Source organism: Somniosus microcephalus, unplaced genomic scaffold (genome assembly GCF_052327205.1).
Source record: "Somniosus microcephalus isolate GS21.2 unplaced genomic scaffold, FLI_Smic_1.0 unresolved_chr1, whole genome shotgun sequence".
Classification (NCBI taxonomy): domain Eukaryota; kingdom Metazoa; phylum Chordata; class Chondrichthyes; order Squaliformes; family Somniosidae; genus Somniosus; species Somniosus microcephalus.
Window position 1 is genome coordinate 41,784,370 of NW_028225179.1, and position 15,406 is coordinate 41,799,775.

Consider the following 15,406-nt stretch of genomic DNA (forward strand, 5'->3'; position numbering starts at 1 on the left):
TCGACAAACCCTATGCATTCTGCCCTCTGGAGCTCAAACATTCTCTGGAGAAACGTCAATCGTGCCTTCTGTAAAGAAATAATTTGAACCAGGGAACCTCTCCCATATCAATCAATGAAATCCTTTAACTGCAGAGCCTGTATCCAGGAGAACAAGGGGTTGACCATTTAGGACGGAGATGAGGAGAAATGTCTTCACTCAGAGGGTGGTGAATCTTTGGAATTCTCTATCCCAGAGGGCTGTGGAGGCTCAGTCTTTGAATCTGTTCCAGACAGAGATCGATAGATTTTTGAATATTAAGGGAATCAAGTGATCTGGGGATAGTGCAGGAAAGTGGAGATGAGGTAGAAGATCAGCCATGATCTTATTGAATTGCGGAGCAAGCTCGAGGGTCCAAATGGCCTACTCCTGCTCCTATTTCTGATGTTCTTGTGTACTTAAGTGAGAATCAAAACCCCGAGACCAACGAGCCGCTGGAAACGAAGCTGTAAGATTTCGCTGCCACGCACAGCTTTCAGACCGCTTCTGTCCATCTAATACCGCTTTCTAATACAATGTTCAGCGATATCAAGCGATACACGAAATATTTCAATTCAAAAATATTAGCCCCACTTCACCAGATTCGTCTTGAAAATCCATTGTTAACTTTTCAGAATTACTTCCCCTGCCGTCTCAGTCATTATTTCTTTCTTTACACTTTTCTGCTGGTGTTGCAGGTTAGATCAGCCTCGGCCGTTCAAGGAAATCTGAGAAGTCCATCAGGGTAAAACACAGCGAGACAAAGAAACAAAGACAGGGAGAGAGATGGTATCTACGGGTACGATTCTCACGCAGAAAATTTCGCTGTACTAAATGCGAGAGGCGAAGTTTCAAATCCCGGATGAGCCCCTCGCTTTTTAGTCAAAATCCAAAATTCCCTCGGCTTGGCGATATTGCAGAAAACTTAAAATACAAATTGCCACAAATACTGTGCAGAGCCTGTGTCCAGTGTATATCCAGAAACCCACGATTTTATTATTAAAAACGGGAATTCAGCCCCAGGTGTGCCGAAACTGTGAGGTAAAAATGTAAATCCATTTATTTGCAGAAGCCTGCTCCACATTTTCCACATTGTCAATCTGGCAACACGAGCAGGACATCTCTTAAGTCTGCCGCTCACCCACAAAGCAGCACAAACTAACGGATTCAGAAACAACTCATAGATGGAGAATCAATGATAAGCGATACCAAATGGACCGGCAATTCCTGTAACCCAGGGAAAATGCTTTGGCTCCGTGGGTTAGTTGGTTAAAGTGCCTGTTTATAAACAGACGTTTCTGGCATGGACTCCCAGCTTTGTTGTGTAATTTGTGATATTAAGCAACAAAATAACACTGCATCTGGAAATCACGCTGACCAGAGCATGGAAATAACAATTTTAATAAAATTACCAGCATTTTTTTGAAATGATTGGTGTAAACCTTGGATCTGAGGAGAGCTCTTCGACCTGAAACATTAACCCTGTGTTTCCGTCTCCACAGATGATCCCGGACCTGCGGAGTGTTTACAGCATTTTCTGAATAATTTCATTTCCAGACTCTGTAGTATTTAGCATTATCTTTTAGCCTTGCATTATCAGAAACAAGAATGTGACTGGACAATTGAAGCGCGAAATTCGGTACGCGTTGGTGGTTCAGGGGCAAAATTTGCGCCTGCATTGTGGGAAACAAGGTTTCGACTCCCGGCCAATGCAAGTGTGCGCTTCTTACCAAAATACAGCAGCAAACTACTGCGGATGCTGGAATTCAGACTAAAGTACTTCGGTTAACATTTTAAATTAAAGAAGTTTCATGAAACACAGTACAAAAAAGACATTTGTATCAAACTTTCCGTCATTCTGTTTTCAAGGAAAAGAGTAATAATTTGAGTTAAGGAAGGTAAATCCATTCCAAACCTCAGGGAAACAGCGCCGAGCTTCCATAAGGAGGGAGACGCTGAAACCCGAGCGAGAAAGGAGAAGGATTGGGAGGAAGGATTTTGTTAAAGGCGGTTAGAGCCCGAAGCTGCGGTAATATTTTAGTGTTTGTGGTGGGTTTGCATGGTGTTTTGAATTCGGCGCCCGTGGGACCATTTCAAAAGCCAGCTTCTCACATCGTTTCAGCGCTAGACAAAGCAGCACTGTCTAATATTCCGGGCAGTAGGTGTTTCAAGAAGATTGACGCTGAATGTAAGTTTATCCCAATTCAGGCGAGCTCATGGGTGCAGAAAGCAAAATGTAATGATCCTGCATTGCCCAGAATCGAACACGGGTGTCAGACGTCCAATGAAACACAGAGACGGACACTTTAACTTTACTCAGTTGGTTTCTTTTCAGTTGCTCCTGTGAAGCTCTGGGATTTAGAAAGATAGGGTAAAAACGACGCAAAATCACATGTTTTTAAGTAAAGTATTTATGTTTTCTACAATGTCGATTGGCTGTAAGAAGCTGAGTTTTAACTAAAATCTAGTGGGGTTCGACCAAAATTTGAAGCTGGGATTTATCACAATTCAGCTGTGATATGCCTAAAGTGATAATTATACCCCTAGACCAACGAGCCGCCGACATATAAGTGTGAAACACATTAAGTACTGGAATCTCAGATTCTGACGGTACTGAAGTAAACTGTCTCTGAGAGTGCTATCTAATTAGTCCCACTCTCCATAGACCGACAAATGTTTTCCCTTTAAAGTATATATTGGTAACTTGAGACATGACATAAGCTAAATTAATCAGGCTTGGGAGCAAAAGGTGAATTTGGACATGACGTTAAAGGTGAATGTCAAAAGAACCGAAGGTGTCAAACATCAAACAGTTAACATAAACGACGAGGATGGGATTCGAACCCACGCATGCAGAGCACAATGGATTAGCAGTCCATCGCCTTAACCACTCGGCCACCTCGTCTGCCATCAGTTATTTCGTTTACTACATTTTATATCCAAACAGAACTAATCTGCAAGAAATTCCGCTTCACCATTTGTCCTGCCCGTGCACCCAGATCTACAATGTTGAAAATGTACAATCAGCTCTGTAAGCAAAAGGCCGTCCGTTAATTCAGGTGAGGGACTGTCAAAAATGATCGGTTTGATGTCAAATTCAGAACAGAGAAGAAAAAGTTTGCTGTCGTCAAGAAGTTGTGGGGAGGATTGTGAGCAAATCCAGCGCAACACCTCATATAAAGGAGTGGATTTAGGAAAAGATTGATATATTTCGAATTAAGCGAGCTGGGTTCGCACCTGCGCAGGGAAACCCAATGCAACTTCGAACACAACACCTTAACAACTCGTACGATAGAAACATACTGCAGATGCTGGAAATCCGAAATAACAACAGAAAATGCTGGAAAAACTCTGCAGGCCTGGCAACATCTGTGGAGAGAAATTAGAGTCGACGTTTCGGGTGAGCCCTTTTTTAAAACTGGAAAGGAAATCAAATAGATCGAAGGCAGGGCTGCGATAGAACAAAAGGAGTAAAGAGACATTAAGAGGTATTCAAAACCAGACGAGATGGTAATAGGACAGTGGAGACAAAAGACGGCTCAGATTAGGTGTGAAGTGTATTGGCAGGATGAGAGACAGCTGCCATGTGGGAGAGAGAAAAAAGGGAAAGGGGGGGAAGGGAAAACCCAAAACAAAGGTGTGGAAAAAAATATAAGTAAAAATGTTAATAGGGGCCGAGGTTATGATCTGAAATTGTTGAACTCGATATTGAATCCGGAAGGCTGCAAAGTGCCTAATCGGATGATGAGGTGCTGTTCCTCGAGTTTACGTTGAGCTTCTGTGGAACAATGCAAGAGGCCAAGGACGGTGAGGTCCGAGTGGGAATGGAGCGGTGAATTAAAATGACAGGCGACCGGAAGCACGGGGTCACCCTTACGGACTGAATGGAGATGTTCTGCAAAGCGGTCACCCAATCTGCGTTTGATCTCCCCAATGTAGAGGAGACCGCATCATGAGCAGCGAATACAGTATACTAGATTGCAAGAAGTACAAGTAAATCGCTGTTTCACCTGGAAAGGGTGTTTGGGGCCCTGGACAGTGGGAAGGGGGTAGGTATAGGGGCAGGTGTTACATCTCCTGCGCTTGCACGGGAAGGTGCCAGGCAAAGGGGAAGGTCTGTTGGGGGTGATAGAGGAGTGGACTAGGGTGTCTCGGAGGGAGCAGTCCCTACGGAATGCTGAAAGGGGAGGGGAGGGGAAGATGCATTTGGTGGTGGGATCATTTTGGAGGTAGCGGAAATGGCGGAGGATGATCCGTTAAATGTGGAGGCTGGTGGGGTGAAAGGTGAGGACAAGGGGAACCCTATCATGGTTCCGGGAGGGAGGGTCAGGGGTGAGGGCAGAAGTGTGGGAGATAGAACGGACACGGTCATCGCAGCTGAAATCGCATTCCCTTAAAAAAGACTAACACACAGAATGATCCGGGACTGTGAGCTCACCCATTTTAAATAGGCACAGAATGATCCGTGACTGACAACAATCCCGATTATGATTAGCAGCGAAATCAGACGCTTTATCCATTAGGCCAAGGAAATTCCGTGTGCAATCCGGCTATTTTGCTTCTGAAGGCCGGCCCTGCTTTCGCAATGCCTGTCTGTCGAGCGGTTCTGCAGGTTTGAATGTATCGACTGGTTTCAAAGCAACAATTGAGATTGGTGCAAATGGGACATGTCCCCCCAGGAACAACGACTGTCGCAGAGCAAACTTAAGTTTGCTGAAGTTAAGTAGTTGAAAGTGAATGTTAGGTTAAGGTAATACCTCAGGAAAGTGGTAAAGAAATAGAAGGAGGAAAGAAAAGGAGGGCTATTGATTGTGGAAGGAAAAGAAAGCTGGGAGAAGAGGTGGGTTTGAAATATGGAGCATCAAACTCAGGCATGTGAGAGCGCGGGGTTTTGAAGGAGTAAATAGGTTTTCACCGCCAACAAATAATATTTGTTTCATGTAGTAATGATTGATTTCTTGTTGCGTTCTATCAGCAGGTGCCACAGAGAACATAATATATAAAGCGAGTTATACCGTGACTTGGATTCCAAACGAGGTTGCTGCGGGTACAACACAGAGTACTGACCACTATATGATCACGGCGCCACACAACAACTGCTGTTCTTCTGCTCTTTCCACAGCAAAGTAATGCACGGCACAGCTTAGAAAAGATGGATTTTTGGGGAAGGCCAAAATCAGCACTGCCAGAAATTATGACAGCGGTGGAATTCGACCCACGTCCCATAGCGACTGGAGCCTTTATCCAGGGTGGGAACTGATGCAGCCGCAGCCACATTTAAGAGGATTGTAGCCCTTTCACACGAGAATAAACTCACCCCTGGAGAGTGATAAAGAAGAAGAAAAAGGCCCCGCTGGGAGTCAAACCCAGGATCTCCTGCTTACTAGACAGGCGCTTTGACCAGCTAAGCCACGGAGCCAAATTAGGCCTCGTCGCTCGTCTCCACTCACTGATATCTATCAGCTACCGGTCACTGACTGCTGGAATCTGAGGCCGTTTTGCATTTAACCATCTCTCTTGTCCGCCTTGTGTCCCGATGCTGTCTGTATCTCTCACTGCGTTTATCTCAGTGTCAATCTGTGAGTTGATTCTTAATGAATACCTGTGTTTGTGTCTTACATTAAATAAATGAGGGGATCAGAAAATTCTTCCTCTGACACTGGGGAACTAATGAGCTAACATTCATAACAAGATTTTGTTTGTTGTGATGCAGCAAATACAATATTCCATCTTGAATGATTTAGGTTCAATTCTGTGCAAAAAGAAACGTTGACCCCAACGTGCTTCCAATCGGCCGCCTTTTAATTTGACGTCACAAACGCCACCATTGCACCTCAAGGTGATTCATAACTAACAAACAGAGAAGTCAAGCAGTGAAAGGGTATTTGTAGAAAGGGTTGTGAGACTGTGGAATGCACAGGCCCAGAGCAGCAGATTTAAAACAAGGTATAAACACCGGCAGGTTGTGGGAGGAAGGGGAGAGAGAGGCAAGAGAGATACAGGTAAGATCACGTTGGAAGCCACTGGCCCCGAATCTGCTTTAAATCCCCCCACTATATTTAAACACATTTAATGTCATGTTCATACATTGATGCCTTTGAGCAATATATAATTTGTAACGAGGTCGCTGGTCTAAAATAACTGCTTTATATATTTGGACCCACCCGCTGTGTTTAGGCTCTACCCTGAATACTTATCTCCAACCTAGAATCTGCTTATAATCTAGAGGCAAGGTCTCAGCAGCCGGCGGGCAGGGAGCAGAGGTTGAGGCTGATCTGTGTCATGTGGGAGCAGAACACAATATCCCTGCTGTTTATTTTCATTATCCTGCACAATTTTCGATACTGTTCTCAACATCTTACACTCCTCTAAAATATCGGAGGGTTTAGTTTATTGTAATGATGATCGCCGCGGCTCTTTTCAATTTTATGAATTCGTAGCAAATTACATATCTCCAAATCAGTGAAATCGTCATTGCCGAGATTAAACACTCAGAGCAGGGTCAGCGGCTCTTTGGTCTAGGGCTGTGATTCTCGCTTAGGGAATTTATATCAATTAATGAGAGACTTTTTAATAGAACCAGTTTCCTCGGCCTGGAGACATTCCACAAGTCTTCAAATAACAACAGCCAGAAAATCAGTGCAGACCTGTGTTCAGTATATCGCAAGAAAACGGCAATTTTATTATTAAAAACGGGAATTCAGCCCCAGGTGTGCCGAAACTGTGAGGTAAAAATGTAAATCCATTTATTTGCAGAAGCCTGCTCCACATTTTCCACATTGTCAATCTGGGAGCGCGGGTAGGACATATCTTCAAGCCTGCCGCTCACCCACAAAGCAGCACAAACTCACGGATTCAGAAATCACATTATTTTAGCCTCTTTACCGAAAATCCACCGTTTCTAAGCAGTGCCGTGTGTGACTTTACTGTGGTCAGAACAGAATTGCAACAACTAATGTGTGTCGCCGTGATCGTATATTGGTTAGTACTCTCCGTTGTGGCCGCAGCAACCTCGGTTCTCAATCCGAATCATGGCACAGCTTGATTTATATCTCCTGTTCTCTGCGGCACCTGCTGATGGAACGCAATCCCTTAATCAACACATTAACTTTTACTAAATTAAGAAAATATTTACTGATGGTGTTACGCACAAAACGTGGGATGTGGGAAAAAATAACCAGCACAAGCACGGCCGACCACATGGTTTCCTTATGCACTGTAAGTTTCTACGTAGTTTTTGATGAGGTAACAGAGAGTGTTGATGAGGGCAATGAGGTTGACGTGCTGTACATGGACTTCCAAATAGCCGTTTGACAAAGTGCCACATAATAGGCTTGCCAGCAAAGTTAAAGATCATGGAATAAAAGGGTCAGTGGCTGCAAGGATACGGAATTGGCTAAGTGACAGTGAAACAGGGAGTAGTGGTGACTGGCTGTTTTTCAGACTGGAGGAAGGTACACAGTTGTGTTCCCCAGAGGTCGGGACTAGGACCACTGATTTTCTCGCTATATAGTAATGACTTGGGCTTGGGTGTACAGGGCACAATTTCAAAATATGCAACTTACTTTCCCTTAGGGAATTCCACTGACTGAAGTGCGAGAGATCCCAGACGAGCTTCTGGCTTTTTGGTCAAACATCACCAATTGCTTCAGCTTGGCGACACTGCAGAAGTCTTGAAATAATAACTGCCCAAATATACTAGACGTATATAACAAGAAACACGCGATTTTATTATTAAAAGCGGGAATTCAGTCCCAGATGCGCCGAAACTGTGAGGTAAATATGTAAATCCGTTTGCATCCAAAAGCCTGCTCCACATTTTCCACATTGTCAATCTGGCAACACGAGCAGGACATCTCTTAAGTCTGCCGCTCACCCACAAAGCAGCACAAACTAACGGATTCAGAAACAACTCATAGATGGAGAATCAATGAAAAGTGATAGCAAATGGACCGGCAATTCCTGTAACCCAGGGAAAATGCTTTGGCTCCGTGGGTTAGTTGGTTAAAGTGCCTGTTTATAAACAGACGTTTCTGGCATGGACTCCCAGCTTTGTTGTGTAATTTGTGATATTAAGCAACAAAATAACACTGCATCTGGAAATCACACTGACCAGAGCATGGAAATAACAATTTTAATAAAATTACCAGCATTTTTTTGAAATGATTGGTGTAAACCTTGGATCTGAGGAGAGCTCTTCGACCTGAAACATTAACCCTGTGTTTCCGTCTCCACAGATGATCCCGGACCTGCGGAGTGTTTACAGCATTTTCTGAATAATTTCATTTCCAGACTCTGTAGTATTTAGCATTATCTTTTAGCCTTGCATTATCAGAAACAAGAATGTGACTAGACAATTGAAGCGCGAAATTCGGTACGCGTTGGTGGTTCAGGGGCAAAATTTGCGCCTGCATTGTGGGAAACAAGGTTTCGACTCCCGGCCAATGCAAGTGTGCGCTTCTTACCAAAATACAGCAGCAAACTACTGCGGATGCTGGAATTCAGACTAAAGTACTTCGGTTAACATTTTAAATTAAAGAAGTTTCATGAAACACAGTACAAAAAAGACATTTGTATCAAACTTTCCGTCATTCTGTTTTCAAGGAAAAGAGTAATAATTTGAGTTAAGGAAGGTAAATCCATTCCAAACCTCAGGGAAACAGCTCCGAGCTTCCACAAGGAGGGAGACGCTGAAACCCGAGCGAGAAAGGAGAAGGATTGGGAGGAAGGATTTTGTTAAAGGCGGTTAGAGCCCGAAGCTGCGGTAATATTTTAGTGTTTGTGGTGGGTTTGCATGGTGTTTTGAATTCGGCGCCCGTGGGACCATTTCAAAAGCCAGCTTCTCACATCGTTTCAGCGCTAGACAAAGCAGCACTGTCTAATATTCCGGGCAGTAGGTGTTTCAAGAAGATTGACGCTGAATGTAAGTTTATCCCAATTCAGGCGAGCTCATGGGTGCAGAAAGCAAAATGTAATGATCCTGCATTGCCCAGAATCGAACACGGGTGTCAGACGTCCAATGAAACACAGAGACGGACACTTTAACTTTACTCAGTTGGTTTCTTTTCAGTTGCTCCTGTGAAGCTCTGGGATTTAGAAAGATAGGGTAAAAACGAAGCAAAATCACATGTTTTTAAGTAAAGTATTTATGTTTTCTACAATGTCGATTGGCTGTAAGAAGCTGAGTTTTAACTAAAATCTAGTGGGGTTCGACCAAAATTTGAAGCTGGGATTTATCACAATTCAGCTGTGATATGCCTAAAGTGATAATTATACCCCTAGACCAACGAGCCGCCGACATATAAGTGTGAAACTCATTAAGTACTGGAATCTCAGATTCTGACGGTACTGAAGTAAACTGTCTCTGAGAGTGCTATCTAATTAGTCCCACTCTCCATAGACCGACAAATGTTTTCCCTTTAAAGTATATATTGGTAACTTGAGACATGACATAAGCTAAATTAATCAGGCTTGGGAGCAAAAGGTGAATTTGGACATGACGTTAAAGGTGAATGTCAAAAGAACCGAAGGTGTCAAACATCAAACATTTAACATAAACGACGAGGATGGGATTCGAACCCACGCATGCAGAACACAATGGATTAGTAGTCCATCGCCTTAACCACTCGGCCACCTCGTCTGCCGTCAGTTATTTCGTTTACTACATTTTATATCCAAACAGAACTAATCTGCAAGAAATTCCGCTTCACCATTTGTCCTGCCCGTGCACCCAGATCTACAATGTTGAAAATGTACAATCAGCTCTGTAAGCAAAAGGCCGTCCGTTAATTCAGGTGAGGGACTGTCAAAAATGATCGGTTTGATGTCAAATTCAGAACAGAGAAGAAAAAGTTTGCTGTCGTCAAGAAGTTGTGGGGAGGATTGTGAGCAAATCCAGCGCAACACCTCATATAAAGGAGTGGATTTAGGAAAAGATTGATATATTTCGAATTAAGCGAGCTGGGTTCGCACCTGCGCAGGGAAACCCAATGCAACTTCGAACACAACACCTTAACAACTCGTACGATAGAAACATACTGCAGATGCTGGAAATCCGAAATAACAACAGAAAATGCTGGAAAAACTCTGCAGGCCTGGCAACATCTGTGGAGAGAAATTAGAGTCGACGTTTCGGGTGAGCCCTTTTTTAAAACTGGAAAGGAAATCAAATAGATCGAAGGCAGGGCTGCGATAGAACAAAAGGAGTAAAGAGACATTAAGAGGTATTCAAAACCAGACGAGATGGTAATAGGACAGTGGAGACAAAAGACGGCTCAGATTAGGTGTGAAGTGTATTGGCAGGATGAGAGACAGCTGCCATGTGGGAGAGAGAAAAAAGGGAAAGGGGGGGAAGGGAAAACCCAAAACAAAGGTGTGGAAAAAAATATAAGTAAAAATGTTAATAGGGGCCGAGGTTATGATCTGAAATTGTTGAACTCGATATTGAATCCGGAAGGCTGCAAAGTGCCTAATCGGATGATGAGGTGCTGTTCCTCGAGTTTACGTTGAGCTTCTGTGGAACAATGCAAGAGGCCAAGGACGGTGAGGTCCGAGTGGGAATGGAGCGTTGAATTAAAATGACAGGCGACCGGAAGCACGGGGTCACCCTTACGGACTGAATGGAGATGTTCTGCAAAGCGGTCACCCAATCTGCGTTTGGTCTCCCCAATGTAGAGGAGACCGCATCATGAGCAGCGAATACAGTATACTAGATTGCAAGAAGTACAAGTAAATCGCTGTTTCACCTGGAAAGGGTGTTTGGGGCCCTGGACAGTGGGAAGGGGGTAGGTATAGGGGCAGGTGTTACATCTCCTGCGCTTGCACGGGAAGGTGCCAGGCAAAGGGGAAGGTCTGTTGGGGGTGATAGAGGAGTGGACTAAGGTGTCTCGGAGGGAGCAGTCCCTACGGAATGCTGAAAGGGGAGGGGAGGGGAAGATGCATTTGGTGGTGGGATCATTTTGGAGGTAGCGGAAATGGCGGAGGATGATCCGTTAAATGTGGAGGCTGGTGGGGTGAAAGGTGAGGACAAGGGGAACCCTATCATGGTTCCGGGAGGGAGGGTCAGGGGTGAGGGCAGAAGTGTGGGAGATAGAACGGACACGGTCATCGCAGCTGAAATCGCATTCCCTTAAAAAAGACTAACACACAGAATGATCCGGGACTGTGAGCTCACCCATTTTAAATAGGCACAGAATGATCCGTGACTGACAACAATCCCGATTATGATTAGCAGCGAAATCAGACGCTTTATCCATTAGGCCAAGGAAATTCCGTGTGCAATCCGGCTATTTTGCTTCTGAAGGCCGGCCCTGCTTTCGCAATGCCTGTCTGTCGAGCGGTTCTGCAGGTTTGAATGTATCGACTGGTTTCAAAGCAACAATTGAGATTGGTGCAAATGGGACATGTCCCCCCAGGAACAACGACTGTCGCAGAGCAAACTTAAGTTTGCTGAAGTTAAGTAGTTGAAAGTGAATGTTAGGTTAAGGTAATACCTCAGGAAAGTGGTAAAGAAATAGAAGGAGGAAAGAAAAGGAGGGCTATTGATTGTGGAAGGAAAAGAAAGCTGGGAGAAGAGGTGGGTTTGAAATATGGAGCATCAAACTCAGGCATGTGAGAGCGCGGGGTTTTGAAGGAGTAAATAGGTTTTCACCGCCAACAAATAATATTTGTTTCATGTAGTAATGATTGATTTCTTGTTGCGTTGTATCAGCAGGTGCCACAGAGAACATAATATATAAAGCGAGTTATACCGTGACTTGGATTCCAAACGAGGTTGCTGCAGGTACAACACAGAGTACTGACCACTATATGATCACGGCGCCACACAACAACTGCTGTTCTTCTGCTCTTTCCACAGCAAAGTAATGCACGGCACTGCTTAGAAAAGATGGATTTTTGGGGAAGGCCAAAATCAGCACTGCCAGAAATTATGACAGCGGTGGAATTCGACCCACGTCCCATAGCGACTGGAGCCTTTATCCAGGGTGGGAACTGATGCAGCCGCAGTCACATTTAAGAGGATTGTAGCCCTTTCACACGAGAATAAACTCACCCCTGGAGAGTGATAAAGAAGAAGAAAAAGGCCCCGCTGGGAGTCAAACCCAGGATCTCCTGTTTACTAGACAGGCGCTTTGACCAGCTAAGCCACGGAGCCAAATTAGGCCTCGTCGCTCGTCTCCACTCACTGATATCTATCAGCTACCGGTCACTGACTGCTGGAATCTGAGGCCGTTTTGCATTTAACCATCTCTCTTGTCCGCCTTGTGTCCCGATGCTGTCTGTATCTCTCACTGCGTTTATCTCAGTGTCAATCTGTGAGTTGATTCTTAATGAATACCTGTGTTTGTGTCTTACATTAAATAAATGAGGGGATCAGAAAATTCTTCCTCTGACACTGGGGAACTAATGAGCTAACATTCATAACAAGATTTTGTTTGTTGTGATGCAGCAAATACAATATTCCATCTTGAATGATTTAGGTTCAATTCTGTGCAAAAAGAAACGTTGACCCCAACGTGCTTCCAATCGGCCGCCTTTTAATTTGACGTCACAAACGCCACCATTGCACCTCAAGGTGATTCATAACTAACAAACAGAGAAGTCAAGCAGTGAAAGGGTATTTGTAGAAAGGGTTGTGAGACTGTGGAATGCACTGGCCCAGAGCAGCAGATTTAAAACAAGGTATAAACACCGGCAGGTTGTGGGAGGAAGGGGAGAGAGAGGCAAGAGAGATACAGGTAAGATCACGTTGGAAGCCACTGGCCCCGAATCTGCTTTAAATCCCCCCACTATATTTAAACACATTTAATGTCATGTTCATACATTGATGCCTTTGAGCAATATATAATTTGTAACGAGGTCGCTGGTCTAAAATAACTGCTTTATATATTTGGACCCACCCGCTGTGTTTAGGCTCTACCCTGAATACTTATCTCCAACCTAGAATCTGCTTATAATCTAGAGGCAAGGTCTCAGCAGCCGGCGGGCAGGGAGCAGAGGTTGAGGCTGATCTGTGTCATGTGGGAGCAGAACACAATATCCCTGCTGTTTATTTTCATTATCCTGCACAATTTTCGATACTGTTCTCAACATCTTACACTCCTCTAAAATATCGGAGGGTTTAGTTTATTGTAATGATGATCGCTGCGGCTCTTTTCAATTTTATGAATTCGTAGCAAATTACATATCTCCAAATCAGTGAAATCGTCATTGCCGAGATTAAACACTCAGAGCAGGGTCAGCGGCTCTTTGGTCTAGGGCTGTGATTCTCGCTTAGGGAATTTATATCAATTAATGAGAGACTTTTTAATAGAACCAGTTTCCTCGGCCTGGAGACATTCCACAAGTCTTCAAATAACAACTGCCAGAAAATCAGTGCAGACCTGTGTTCAGTATATCGGAAGAAAACGGCAATTTTATGAATAAAAACGGGAATTCAGTCACAGATGTGCCGAAACTGTGAGGTAAAATATGTGAATCCGTTTGTTTCCAGAAGCCTGCTCCACATTTTCCACATTGTCAACCTGGAAGCACGGACAGGACATGCGGTAAAGGGACTTTATTAAAGGTTGTTTCTACCGGTTGGAAACAGAAATACTGAAATATAAGGGATTTTTGGATGATTCCTTTTGGATAATAAAGGTAGATCGAGGTTAGTGAGAGGTTAAGGCGAGGGATTGCTAATCTAGTTGGGAGATACGTGGCCTGGAAATGTTACAGTCCCCAAGTTAGACAATCTTTTCTCTCCCTGTTTGGTAAAAATTCTCCCACTTTCTCAAACTAATATTCCACCCAGCTGCAATGGAATGAAGATCGAATCGAGATCTCCTTCCTCCCTTCCGTCCCTCAATCTTACATTCCCTTCCAACTTGTTCGCAGTTTCCTGCCTCACTGGACAATGAGCCTGATTCTGATGTTAACTCTATGATCGATATCTTATCAGTTCCAGTCCTAACCTCGTCTTTTTGCAGAGTTATTAAAAGCTGTTTGATTGAAAGCTCTCCAACATGTTATAAAACCGTCCATTTAAAGGCTGTGAGATATAACAAGCGTTTTAATGGTGAGGGGAATCTTTAGAGGAAGAGAACATCTCCTGCAGCAATATAAACAGAGTCAGTGCCCAGCTCTGCTGTTCGGGGCAATCCTCGCCTCCTCCTGTTTCATTTTCGCATCGATGGGAGAAGCTGAGCGCGAACTCCAATCTACACGGGCTTTACACCACTTGAAAGATTAACGGGAAAAGCTGGAAAAAAAGTTTTAACTTTATCCTTTGAAAATGAATTTAATTTCAAACTTTTTATCGACCTTAGACCAGCGCAGTTTTCTGATTGGCACCAAGTCTGTACATTTTATTTCTGTTTAACTTTATTCTGCTCCCGCACTTCATAAAGAACACAGCGTCCCGTGCCACGGGCATTCAAAGACCTTTCAATTATGGCCAACCTCCTGTAATCGCTGCTATCACCCACTAGCGCTCTTTTCACTTATCCTTTATTTGTTTAAATCGCACACTTCAACAGGCCTGTTAAGATTAAGGCGGAACGCTTTCGATCTTATTGCACCGCACCGCACTAGCGGGCCAATATTTCACACTTAACCCCTCGATCGCAGCGAGGTAGCGCTGCCCGTCACACATGCACCTCAACAGTTTTGGGAAAAGCGCCAACCAGCATGAAAAAAACCCAGTTCTTCAGTTAACAGGCACTCTATCACAAGATTCCCCAATGAAATTTCGTGAACAATCGGGTCCCTGTCGATTTCCCTGTTAACAAAGGCCCCGCTTTCGCAGTGCTTGTCTGTCGAGCAGTCCCACAGATTTAAATGTGTCGACTAGTTTCAAGGTACTAATGTGCATTGGTGCGAATGGGACATGCGCCCTCAGGAACAGCGGTGGCAGCAGAGAAAATTTAACGTCGTAAGTAAAGGAAAGACTTACATTTATATAGCGCCTTTCACGACCACCGGACGTCTCAAAGTGCTTTACAGCCAATGAAGTACTTTTGGAGTGTAGTCACTGTTGCAATGTGGGAAACGCCGCAGCCATATTGAGCACAGCAAGCTCCCACAAACAGCATTGTGATAATGACCAGATAATCTGTTTTTGTTATGTTGATTGAGGGATAAATATTGGACAGGACACCGGGAATAACTCCGCTGCTCTTACTTCGAAATAGCGCCATGGGATCTTTTACATCCACCTGAGAGAGCAGGTGGGGCCTCGATTTAACGTCACATCCAAAATACGGCACCTCCGACAGTGCAGCACTCGCTCAGTACTGCACGGGAGGGGCAGCCTGGATTAATATACTCTAGTCCCTGTAGGATGAATCTGAACCCACGGCCTCCTGCCTCAGAGGCCAGTGTGCTTCCCATTGAGCCACAGCTGACA

The 15,406-nt window shown here is 44.3% G+C and overlaps 4 non-coding genes across 4 annotated transcripts; all 4 read right to left on the bottom strand.

The window, feature by feature from the left end:
• Nucleotides 1-2,841: 2,841 nt before the first annotated feature.
• On the bottom strand, nt 2,842-2,923 carry trnas-gcu (transfer RNA serine (anticodon GCU)). The gene has a single exon. It is a non-coding gene; the product is annotated as a tRNA-Ser (tRNA).
• A 2,440-nt stretch (nt 2,924-5,363) lies between these two features.
• On the bottom strand, nt 5,364-5,437 carry trnat-agu (transfer RNA threonine (anticodon AGU)). Its single transcript has one exon. It is a non-coding gene; the product is annotated as a tRNA-Thr (tRNA).
• Nucleotides 5,438-9,576: 4,139 nt separating this feature from the next.
• trnas-acu (transfer RNA serine (anticodon ACU)) lies at nt 9,577-9,658 on the bottom strand. The gene has a single exon. It is a non-coding gene; the product is annotated as a tRNA-Ser (tRNA).
• Nucleotides 9,659-12,098: 2,440 nt separating this feature from the next.
• Nucleotides 12,099-12,172, bottom strand: trnat-agu (transfer RNA threonine (anticodon AGU)). Its single transcript has one exon. It is a non-coding gene; the product is annotated as a tRNA-Thr (tRNA).
• Between the last annotated feature and the right edge of the window lie 3,234 nt (nt 12,173-15,406).